The sequence below is a fragment of the Otolemur garnettii genome, unplaced genomic scaffold (assembly GCF_000181295.1).
Source record: "Otolemur garnettii isolate 467f Iridium unplaced genomic scaffold, OtoGar3 scaffold00013, whole genome shotgun sequence".
Classification (NCBI taxonomy): Eukaryota; Metazoa; Chordata; class Mammalia; order Primates; family Galagidae; genus Otolemur; species Otolemur garnettii.
The window spans coordinates 23,674,570-23,687,548 of record NW_003852408.1 but is presented as its reverse complement, the minus strand read 5'-3'; the positions used below and the strand labels follow the sequence as shown (position 1 = coordinate 23,687,548).

General features: G+C 40.3%; 1 pseudogene; it reads right to left on the bottom strand.

Annotated features, from left to right (window-relative positions):
* Positions 1–7,308: 7,308 nt before the first annotated feature.
* Positions 7,309–8,293, bottom strand: LOC100955417 (annotated as a pseudogene).
* Between the last annotated feature and the right edge of the window lie 4,686 nt (positions 8,294–12,979).

The window sequence follows — 12,979 nt, the reverse complement described above, 5'->3', positions numbered from 1 at the left end:
ATTATCTACTACCCTCTACACATCATAAGGTGTTAACTGTGAATACCTATAATCCTCTGCTTATGTTTTCTGGCTGCAAGAGACAGGTCAGACCTCTTGCAAAGCAAGCAAGAAATCCTAGAGTTTTGGTGCCTTTGGATGCAGCCCTCCACCAATGACAGATGGGATTTGGTAGGTAGATACCCCAGCTTCCCCACCTCTCAGTTGGAGTAACTCTGGGGTATGTTCTCTGCTCTCTCCCAGAGCTCCTGGGCAGAATAAGCTCTAATTGGCTAGCCTGATGACTAGCTCAATAATGCAAACTTCAATGGCTTCTTTTCCTGGCCTGTCTTACTGCCACATCCTCAGCATTCCTTGGGGTCACCTCACAAATAGACTATTATGTTTCCATGTGATTTATTGTGCCAGGGTCTGCTTCTGAGGTACCTAAATTGAAATATTCATCATGGTCCAGTCGGTCTTTAGATGTCACCACCTGACCTTGAACTCTTGAGGTCATGGGGACAGCTATCCTGAAGCAGCCAGAGGGGTGAAGGCTGAGTTGCTCAGTTGACACTGTCTTCACCCTGTGATCCAGATATACTGATGGATCTGGAAGTTAATGTTATAGACTCACCAGGAGTCTGTCCTCATAGGTTCAAAGAACTACCTGGGATAAAGTACTACAACAGATGAATTGAGATCTACCAACTTGGTTCAAGGACCTCAGATCAGCACTGTTGGGAGGAAAGGAAGAAGGCTGGGACAGTCTTGAGAAGCACTTTAATATACATATCATTTACATTCTCTTCCTCAAAATATCCCCAGCCCACACCCATGGTCTCCTGAAGGTCCTATAGTGGAAAACGTGGGGGTGATGGGGAGGAGGGCAGTGAAAAAGAGGGAGCAAACGAAATCAGAATAAACAAAGTGGGTGCCTTTCCTACAGAAGCTGAAGAAGGTCAAAAGAGAGACCCCCTATTTTTACCCTCAGTTTGGGGAAACACAATTTGATTCCATAATCAATTTCACAGCATCCCAGAAATTTAACTTCCCTGAAGTAGCCTATCTTGGTGCAACCAAGATATTCAGTTCCTAAAAACCTGCGAACTATTTTCTCGAAATAATATTCTGAGACTTCCCTACTGGAAAACAAAATAAAGCCTTTTCCTTCTCTCCAATCATTAGGCATATTGCTGCTGACAATCGTGGGGGGGTTGGCCTGCTGGCTTTCTTTCTTATCATTTACTTTCTTATAAATCTGAGATGACCCCTATATCAGCATGAACAAAATTGTGAATGGGACCTACTCGTGGGATTATGGACTCTGAATCCTCCAGGAGTGTCCCATAATGCTCCTGTCAGTTGATTTTGCCTTTGGGCATCTAATTTAACTGACAAATCTGAGGAATCACATAGAGGCAGTCACCTCCCCAGTGACTTCACAGATGGGAGCCCTGCAGTGAATAAGTTATTCCAGCAAGTCTGACATTACCTTATGTTGAACATTCTCCTGACATGTCTGTTCATTTCTTAGTGGCATAAAACAACTCACTGTTATTAGGCATGAGTCTCTCTTGACTTGATAAATACCATAGCCCCATTTCTGGCTGTTTTAATGGATGTCCTAAAGGCATCTGAACATGGCATTTTACATTTAGCAGAAGCTGATCAACAACAATTTTTTCTAATTAGCCTTGGAAGCTTCAGCCTTAAATGCATAGGGTCAAATATTCCAACAAGTGAAGGATATCTAACTGTATGGACAAATGCACTTCGGAGAGTGAATGGAGGTAGGGAGGGCATTCATACTGCCTGAGCACATGTGGGCACATTTTACAAAATCAACTTAGCTGCAAATTTAACCAGAAATCAAATCATGTCTTGGCATTATGCCTAGCAGGCATTATATAGTTGTTAGTTTCAATCACAAGAACAATTACTTCAAGTTATAGTGCAGACCAGTTTTAAAAGACCTCAGGCCAGCAAAGACTTCCTGGGATTCTGCTAGCTGCAAAAATCAGTAGATGAAAGAAGTGTAATGCTTCACTCTTTCAGCTTGTATTAATATTTGTCCATCAATTGACAACAGGCACAGAGCCCTGGCTCTACACCAAACACCATGTGTACAGTGCCGAGAGAGTACAAATGAACGGGGAAGACATGACCCACAGGTTCAAAATACTTGAAGTCTACATGAAGAGTCAGATGGTACTGAATAAGCACACCCCAAACTGGGGAGAAAACACAGAACTCTATAAAAAGATGAGGTAATAAATGCAAAGCTCTTAGTTCCATGCCAACGAGGCCCACGTTAAACACAAAATGAGGAATAACTATTATTATTTTATTAGAAAGCTTAAATGTATAATTACATAAATAGGGACAGGGAGCAAACTCAGTTTGGAGGGGAATGAGTTTTAAGTCAGACAATGAGGACTTTCGGGGTCAGGTTAGAGCAGCAAGAAGACAGGGTTCATCCCCATCAGAGCGAGCTGCTTAAGCCACACACAGTGGCAAAAGTGGGTTGATTTCATGCAAGGACAGCTGGTCTGGTTAGCCCTGAGCAAACACTCCATCTAGGAAAAGTTAAAAGGTTATCAGCATGAGAAGATGGACATTCACTTTAGTGGCTAGGCAGACTTCAGATTTAATAGAGTCATCAAATAAGGATCTGTAATACTATAATCTCTCTAGGCAGGCCAGCTACATAATTTGCAAAACCCCCAAAGCAAAACAAAAGGGTGGGTCCCCTTGTCTAAAAATTATTAAGAATTTCAAGGCGATGACAAGAAAGCATTAAATCAAGCACGATACTCTTCTGAGCACAGGGCCCTGTGGCTCTGCCCAAGTTATGTGCCCATAAAACCAGCCCTGTCTTTCAGGGTGTGATGGTGAATATGTTTCTTGAGGACTGTGATTCTAGCATCTACGCAGGAGATGCATTGCAGAAGGAAAACATTTGAAACAAAGAGATCTACAACATTAACTTTTTAATGTGATTTGCCAAGAGACATTGCAGAGAAAAATCTGGGAGAACTTGACAGTGGATAAGATGTATGGCATAAAGGAGAAAGATTTTAAATGACCTCAAGTTAAGCAGGAGGATTTTTTGGAAAAGGGGAAATACAATAAGAATTCTTTTAACTCTATGGGAATATAACTGTGAAAGAATGGGGCAAAATAAACAAAGCAATCCCATCGGTAGCCTCTGTAACATGTGCTGAGTAATATCCCAGCATGTGCAGGCTAATACTACCACAGAGCCCAAAGACTTTTGTCAGCTTTGTTCATTTCCATACACCCAGGACCCCAAAGAGTGCCTGGCACATAGTGGTGGCTAAGTAAATAAATAATGGATGAACAAGCAGATGAACTTAGATGAGTAGACTTCTCTCTAAGAGACTGGGATTCTATACCCATAAATTAAACTCTTTTATGCTCACCTAGAATTATTTTCCCAAACCTGTTAGTGCCATTTATATTTGTTATTGTAATCATGTGATTTAGTTAATTATGGAAACTAATGAAATGTGCATGTGAAGAGAGTTAATTTTATAAAAACTTGGAAACACTCAATAAAGGCAAATCACTGGGGGAAATGCTGTTCAATTAGACATAGAAAATTTAACTGTGGAAGAAGGGGAAAAATAAATAAAATTCTAGAAGTGGGCAAAGAAAAAGATGCAGGAAACTTGGTTAGTACGGTTTAGGTTACAAGTGACAGATGCCAGCTGGGGTCATGTGCCCATCCCCAGGCCAAGTGTAGTTACCAGAAGGGTGGTGTACAAACTCTGGGCATCTGGGTGGAACAGACATCAAATTCACAGAGTATGAGCATGAATACCCCAGTAAACAAGAGGGGTTGTTAACAGAAGAGGGTGAAAAAATGCTTACTCAGCAAAAGAGGCTCCATTACATCAGCTCTAATCCTAGTAGGAAATGAACTATCTGAGGAGGGGGCATAAGGAATGGGAGGAGCAAGAGACAAGTTCATGGTGAACTCAGGTTCTGTTATTTTGTTTTGTTTTTTGAGATAGAGTCTCACTCTATTGCCCTGGGTAGAGTGTCGTGGCATCATCACAGCAACCTCAAACTCTTGGGCTCAAGTGATCCTCTTGCCTCAGCCTCCCAAGTAGCTGGGACTACAGGCACCCTCCATGACACTCACCTAGTTTTTTCTATTTTTAGTAGAGATGGGGTCTCACTCCTGCTCAGGCTGGTCTTAAACTCCTGAGCTCAAGTAATCCACTTGCCTCAGCTTCCCAGAGTACTAGGATTACAGGTGTGAGCCAGTGCACCCAGCCTTTGAGCTCAGTTTTAAACACATTTAAGTCTTGGTGTCAGAAGCATCTTCAGTTTTGATGCCTTTAGAGCTACCAGAAATGGATTATTAAAGAGATAATGAGATTTGCAAGTCATCAGCATTGACTGCTGACTGAAGGGGATCTGTTAGGATTCTTCCTGTGTCTAGGACAAAAACCCACTTCCAGTTAGTTTAAAGGAAGAAACTTAAAAAGTCCAAGGTAAAATCCAGAGACTTAGCTGAATCTAGATGCTTAAATGATGGTGTCAAAGATCTGTTTTGTCTCATTTTCTCAGTTCTGCTTTGTCTGTGTGACATCACTCCCAGATAGGCTGTTCCTGTATAAATGGCAAGAAGACCCAATAATCTGAGCCTCTATCACACCAATTTAGCAATGGCAGTAGGAAGAAAGTATTGCCTTTGCAACAGTAGCAGAAAAAGTCCTAGTACTCTTTGAAGTACTTTTTGTTTGTTTGCTTTATTTTGTTTTGATTTGGTTTGGTTTGGATATTTATGGCCACTTCTGTGTACCAATCCATAGGAGAAGAGAAAAAAAAAAAAAAATAAGGTATAGAGATGGGCCGATCCTGGATCATACGCCCAACCTTGGAGCCAAGAGGAGGGGCCAGGAGTAACTGAAATAAAATCTGGGAGAAGTGGAGGAATGATTCCTCCCCCAAATGGTCAGTGTGTTGTTACCATAAGAAAGACACTAAGTGAGCAGAAACAGCACACCCACATTACCCAACTCTATTTCCCTGCAACTCTGAAAGGAGCTCTTACACAGTTAAACTAACTGTGTAACACTAACAAATGATAAGAGACAGTGCTGAGAACACAGGCCTGAGCAGCAGCCAGCAAAAGTTTATCAACTGCAGGGGAGTGATTGAGCATAAAAAACTGACCTCAGAGAAAAGCCCTCCTCTCTTTCCTCCTTTTGAGTCCGTCAGTTTCTACCCATATGTTGACAGGGTAACCTGTACTTTCCACTGGATGACTGCTCACTTTCTCACCAAAATTGGATTTGCACATCCCCCCACTTTGTCATAACAACAGGAGCTGTGGCTCGGCGTCCTGGACCCCTGTTTGACACCTGTGCAGTTCTTCCCTGATGAAATCCTAATGCATTTGGTTTTCCTCCAAATGTGTGCAAAACATATTATGCTCCTTTGATCAAAATTATGCAAAGAACCAGATGTTTGTTTTTCATTTTATCTTATAGATAACAGTTGGTGTTTGAATGACCTACCTGGTGTTTCACTGTCCTTGTCTTTTGAATTCTGGTTGGGGGAGGCAGGGGGGACACAGGCACAGCTGTGGTTTCTTTTTCCCCTCATACTATTTTCTTAGATTGAACTTGAACATACTAGTATAGCTTTTTGATATTCTACTGCTACTCCAACACGTTACTACAAATGTGAAGGCTTAGAACAACACTCATTTATTATCGTGTAGGGTCCGTGGGTCAGAAGTGTGGGCAGAGATTGGCTCAGGTGGTTCCTCTGCTTTAGGCCCTGTAAGAGCAAACCAGGGTGTTGACAGAGCTGCAGTCTTCTTGTGGAAGCTCTGGAGAAGAGCCTCAAAAAGAGGTTCAGTGAAGTTGTTGGCAAAATTGAGTTCTTGCAGTTGTAGGATTGAGGTCTCTGTTTGCTTTTGCTGGCTGTCAGCAGTGGGTTGTCCTTAATTCCCCAAAACCTCTCTTCAGTCTTTGCCAGTGGCTCCCTGTGTCTCAGAACAAGGAACAGCTCTTCAAACCCTTCTCAGTCTTAGAATCTCTCTGATTCTCTCTCCTGCCTCCTACTGCACTGCATCTAACCAGGAAAAATGCTCTGCTTTGAAGGGCTTGTGTAAAGAGATTGGGCCCACCTGGGTAATCCACATCCATAACCTCAATTACATCTGCAAAGTGACATAGTCACAGTTTCCAGGGATGGGGACCTGGACATCACATCTCTGGGGACCATGCCTCCTAGCCCATATAGCTATCAATTTTCCTCCTCATCACTCTCCCTGCTTCAAAGCAACTCACACTTTTCATGACTAAAGGCTACTGAATTTGGGGATTCCATTATCTGCTCATTAGAACAATATATTCAGTGGTAGAGTAGGGACATTTCACTGGGTTTTTCTGGAGTTTCCATGAATCATCCTCCCAAAAACAATTTTTATTCTATGCTTACCAAGTAGCATTCTGATGAAAATCCACATTCCAGGTAACTTGATATCAGGAAGGGACTTCTCAGGCTAGGGAATGCAATTAATTGGATCAATGGGAATTAAAATACATAATAAATGTGTTAATATCCAAATTAGTAGTATAAATATAATATAAAAATATAAATATAGTAAGAGAAATTAAATGTACATTAAAATGATGGCAGTCTGATGTATACATTGATGTCACTGAATTTGGCAATATGACTCAATGATCAAAAGAATGATCATGTCTGGAAGTCCTTAAAACTTCTAGTTTTCTGATTTTCCTATGATAATACTCTGAAAGACTATTAGCAAATCCATGCAGCATTCTCATCTTGGTCCCTCTCCCAAAAAATCATCATTGAAGAGAATACTGGAAATATGGAAAGTAATTGTATGAAGATGCTAATTGATAGAACATTGGGATTTGAGCTTCTCTAGAAATGAATATCAAGACAGAAATGTCAGTAGCCCAGGACCTGTGAGGGGACACTGGTTACTAGCAGGTAGGGAAGAGGGTAATGAGCCTGGAAGGAATGAGCTTTTCTATAAGACATGCTACTTACCTCACTACTTTCCTGGGTGTCTTGACTGTAATTGTTATTTTGTTTTGTTTAGATGAAACAGAGTATAGGGAACTTTATTGATGTTACATGACAAGATAGGGTTCCCTAGGCCCCTCTATTCTTCAAGAGGTCTGGTGTAGAAACTGTCAAGGGGAGACTCTTAGTGAGTTAGGGTTCTGTGTAGGCAGGGGCACCCCAGCATCTGAGGGCCTCTCTCTTCCTCTTATGCTCTGGCTGGAGCTGGAGGTCTAGGGGCTCTTACTCCCTGGAGGTCATGTGGACAATGAGGTCCACCACCCTGCTGCTGTAGCCAAATTCATAGCCATACCAGGCAATGAGTTTGACAAAGTGGTCATTGAGGGCAATGCCAGCATCAAAGGTGGAAGAGTGATTATCACTGCTGAAGTTGGAGGAGATGACCCAATGTTCCATGTAGCACTGGATGCTCTTGAGGGGTCCCTCCAACATCTGCTTCACCACCTTCTTAATATCATCATATTTGGCAGCCTTCTCCAGATAGCAGGTCAGGTCCATGATTAACACATTGGCAGTGGGGACACACAAGGCCATGCCAGTGAGCTTCCCATTCAGCTCAGGAATGACCTTGCTCATAGCCTTGGCTGCACCAATCAAGGCAGGAATGATGTTCTGGAGAGCCCCATGGCCATCATGACACATCTTCCCAGAGAGGCCGTCCACAGCCTTTTGGATGGCAGTGACAGCATGGACTGTGGTCATGAGTCCCTCCACAATGCCAAAGTTGTCATGGATGATGTTGGCCAAGGGGACTAAGTAGCTGATGGTGCAGGAGGCATTGCTGACAATGCTGAGGTTGTTTTCGTACTTCTCGTGGTTCATATCCATCACAAATATGGGGGCATCAGCAGAAGGGGCAGAGATGATGACCCTTTTGGCACCCCCCCCCAGATAAGTCCCAGCCTTCTCCACGGTGGTGAAGACACCAGTGGACTTCACAATAGTCAGCACCTACCTTGCCCCATTTGATTTTGGTGGCATCTCGCTCCTGGAAGATGGTTATGGAATGTCCATTGATGACAAGCTTCCTATTCTCAGTCTTTACTGTGCCATGTAACTTGCCATGGGAAGAATCATACTAGAACATGTAAACCATGTAATTTAGGTCAATGAAGGGGCCATTGATGGTGACAATATCCACTTTGCCAGAGCTAAAAGTAACCCTGGTGACCAGGTGCCCAATATGGCTAAAGTCATTTATTCTGTCCTTCACTTTCACCCTGGTGCCTGGGGATGTGCCTGGGGACGTGGCTGGCACTGCAGAAGAAAATGCAGCTGTCTATTGAATGGGCAGACCAGAGAACCTAGACTGTAGTTGTTAATGAAATCCACTTGGCATCCCAGCTCCTGAGGATGCTCTTTATAATGTAAAGATAACTAAGAATCCCACATTATGGCATGGGAATCAAACCCACGTACACATATGTGTACTAAAGGTAGTATCTGTATACTTGTGAGGTTGGTGTTAAATCACAATCCCTTATGACTGTGATGTATGTAGCCAAGCCAGGGGGTCTTTATCAGACCCTTAAGACCTGTCCCTTTTCTAGTCACACCATCTTGGCTTCCAATTTGCCATAATTTTATATTATCATTTGATGCCACACACTATGTTTGTTTTTTTAAATCTTGGCTCAACATTCAGAGTGGGTACTCCCATCCACTGTTCCCACCTCACATTAGAATTGTCAAAATTGTATAGTTTTGTTATTGTATTACTTTCTTCTGTACTTCTTTTTTACTTTTTCTGAACTTTTTTGTTCACTATTATTTATTACTGTATAACTTTTATCACTATGCTAGAATTTGTGCACTTGCTGTAAGCTCTTAAATCACCCATTTAGGAAGAGAACCAGAAGGTCAAGGAGGACAGAAGAGCCACTTGCCCAATTCTAATTTCAGCAGGATGCCATGAATATATCACCGAACAGGTCAACTGCCCAGGACTGTCATAAAAGCTTGGTTTTCATTAGATTCTCCTCCAAGTTTTTCATAATCTAGGCTTCCTGCCCTGTGTTAATTATATTTCTGACCCAAAACCAGCAAACTAAGAGGCTACATGTTGTGATGGAAAGTATGTTGGACCACACGCCAAAAACTATGAGGTTTAGGGCCAACTCTGGAGCTAACCAGCTGTGTGACCTTGAACAAGTCACTTTATCTCTCAGTACTATTGTTCCTTCACTTATTTGATGAAAGGTTAATAAAATTATGTCTGTGATTTCTTCCAGATCAAAATAATGTAATAATAAAAATAATGTAATAATTCTTTTATCCCAATTCCCTTTCTTCTTACTAGTAATACATCATACATTTTATATAGTTTGCAATTCTTATGAAGCAGAATGAGTCTTTATTACTACTTCCTACTCAACATAAATTACTACTTATGAGCTATTTAACATCAAAAATGAACATTCACACCCAATTTCAAAAAATTTTTTGTTAAATTTATTTGAGTAATGATTCAGCAATTGAGATATTGAATACACCACTGAAAGTAAACCTTGGCTTTAAAACCCAGCAAATAAATTTAGATGAGAAAGTAGAACTGAGATTGGCCAGTGTCCATCATCCTTATGATAGTAGAGGGACATAGAATATACCATCCATCTAAGAACTGGGTGGATAATCTAAAGCCAGAGGGCAGGGGTGGTAAATTGGTGGGAAAATTAAAGATACATTTTCCCTAGCTGTTTGATTTTTCACACTGTTGAGTTTTGAGGTTACAGTATGTAACCAGAATATGAAACATCACTGGGAGGAAGGGAACTCATTTAATATTATGTTAGTTGTAGAATTATAACTAGGTGTAAAGCAAAGAAAGTAGTTATCTATTATTCATTCCTTCTGAATAGACATTTCCTGTCTGCGAATACAAAGCATGACTAGAATTCACTTGCTGAAACTCAGAGATGCTGCAAGAGAACATTTCATTTCCATTTGATCTGACCTTGTGTATGATAATGGAGCTTCTTTAAAACACTGACGCTTGTCTGTTCTCCTTGTATTGTACCCCTGAGAATTAGGCCTATTCCTGACCTCATAGGTGAGGAAATTAACCTCAGAGGGTTTTAGAGATTTGTCCAAGGTCAGACCCAGGCTCTGTCTCTTTAGACAATTCTGTAACAGGTCTGGCCACAAAAATCAGTCAAGGTAATTACCTGTGTATCCATAGGTGACTTCCCAGATTTATGCATGTCTGAAGGATTTCTCTCACTGATACCTAAGCATATCCAACATAGCATGTCAGATTGGCCAGAAATTAATCTGTATCATTTTTCATTCCAAGTGTCTCTAGCTGCTAAGTGAATTTGTGAATGAATTAAAGATGGCTTCTCAGCACAATGATAAGAGAAAAAGTCCTGGCTAGAGGCCCTATACTAGACATACATGTACTGGACATTGATGTGCCAGATAGAAATTAACCTCTTGCTCAGCTGCTAAATCAAATGCCCTGTCTCTTGGCCCAGGCCTTGATTCCAACCAAAGCATAAAATTCCAAACTGCAGAGAACCTCTATAAACTGAGATAAAACTTTCTTGGTTTTCTGTTTTTGTTTTTTCAAATTAAATTATGAGCTAAATCAACTTTAAAATTCAGTCAGTTTTGACCTAGAAGCTAATGTATTCATTTTCTAAAAATTATTAAATCAGCATATAATCTCATTGAATTGATATGTCATCCAGTTCAAGCTCTCCAAAAATTGATAACTGAAAAGATAGATGGAGAGATGGAGGGAGGGGAGTAAAGATGAAATGGATGGATTCCCTTTTCAAGACTACAGTGACTGGCTCTAACCTCTCGGAGTACATAATATACTTCTTCACCTAAATGCCACCTTGCTAAAATCTTGCACTGATTAAAAAGTGAACTTAAATTTTCTCTGATGAGCTTTTTATCATGTTCATAAGAAAGAGAAGTCTGATATAAAGTAGTAAAACAAGAATAAACAAACCTGTAATTTGGAGTAGCAGCACCGGGGACAATAACTAGGTTTTCCAATCTCCCAGATTATAATTAACAGTGTAAAGAATTAAAGAGAAGTTCAGGAAGGAGTGTTTAAACCTTTTTGTAAATTTAAAAACAAGTAATGATCTCCGTTGCTGTTCTCCAGGTTTATTCAAATTTGGACAATTAGGACAATTAAACATAAAACAGAGACAGTTCTAAAGAGGGAGCTGCAACAAAGCAGAATAATTGCTGGTACAGGCTATCAAATTTACATAAAAAAAGATTAAGAAGCTGATTTACATTTAAAAAACAAGATCAGGCAATATCTAAAATAGATAATACAACCCACTGAGAAAAGCTCTTTTCTTCAATAAAGGAGAAGCAAAGGTGATTATACATAACAAAACTAATCTTCTATATTGCTTTAATCACCTAAAACCACTTTAACTGTTTATTTGGGAACTGTTTTGTGGGAAAAAAAAATATTGCATGTAAAAGTGTCTAATTTCTAGGTTGCAATAAAACATTGATGCTGCCAACATCATGCTCACACAGTCTCAGCTCATTACCTGCTCTCTTCTCTAGAGCCTGTCTTTGCTTGGTTGTCAAAATTTCCACCAATACAAATCCACCTATTCTAGAACTTGAAAATTTGCCATGTAATTGATATAACAGATGCTTCTAGAACAGAAATTCTGCTTATTGTTACAGCATCTCATGAACAAAGTGGATTATAAAGTCTTTTCCGTCCTGTATTGAGCACTTATGTGATTTTTTTTTGAAAAAGAGAAAAAGCATAATTACTTGAATTTTAATATGTGCTATAGAGAAGGAAAAAAATTCTTTTTCCCTCTATCCATCTCAGGTTCTCTGGGTGAGACACTGTAAATTAGATTAACACAAGACACAGTAACAAGAGAAAAGTGTAAAACTTTGTTTAATATAAGTTTTATGTGACACAGGATACGTCATAAGAAAATGAAGACCCAAAGAAATGGTTAAACTTAAGTGTTTCTTATACTAGTTTAAGTTTCTTAAACTTAAGTGTTTCATGAAGAGTGGAAAGTCATGGAAAAACATGATAGTGAAAATGGACTTTATAAAATTAAAGAAGGGCCAAAAGGTGGGGACTGTGGTAGGGGAAATATCTGTAATACCAGATATTCCCATATAACTGATGGTCATCAAGACACTTAGCTTTTTTCATTGCTCCCATAGATAGCATTACCTTTTTGGAACCTAAGCCTAGTTTTTAAGATATCTTCCATGCCCTGTGTTCCAGTGGAATGGCTGACCCACCCAGACCAGTGGCCCATACCAAGGAACTGACTGAACTGGTCTGTGACCCCCCTCCACTCAAAAACTGATTCACCAAAGACAATTTCTATACCCCTATGGTTCTATCCAGAACCCAACAAATTAGCAGACCCAATTGCCTAGCTCTTTGCCTGTCAAACTATCTTTAAAATCCCTTTTATTGTCCCTAATCATCAGAGAAATGCAAATCGAAACCACTCTGAGATGTCACCTATCTCCAGTGAGATTAGCCCACACCACAAAGTCCTGAATTGGCAGGTGCTAGCATGGATCTGGATAAAAGGGAACACTTTTTCACTGCTGGTGGAATTGCAAATGAATACAACCTCTATGGAAAGATTTATGGAGAATTCTCAAAAAACTAAAAGTTGACCTTCCATTTGATCCTGCAATTCCGTTACTAGGTAGCTACCAAGAAGAAAAACAATCATTTTACAACAAGGACATTTGCACCAGAGTATCTATTGCAGCTCATTTCACAATTGCCAAGATGTGAAACCAACCCAAGTTCCCATCAACACATGAACAAATTAATGAACTGTGGGATATGTGTACCATGGAGTACTATTCAGCCATAAGAAAAGATGGGGACTTTACAACTTTTGTGTTTGCCTGGATGGAG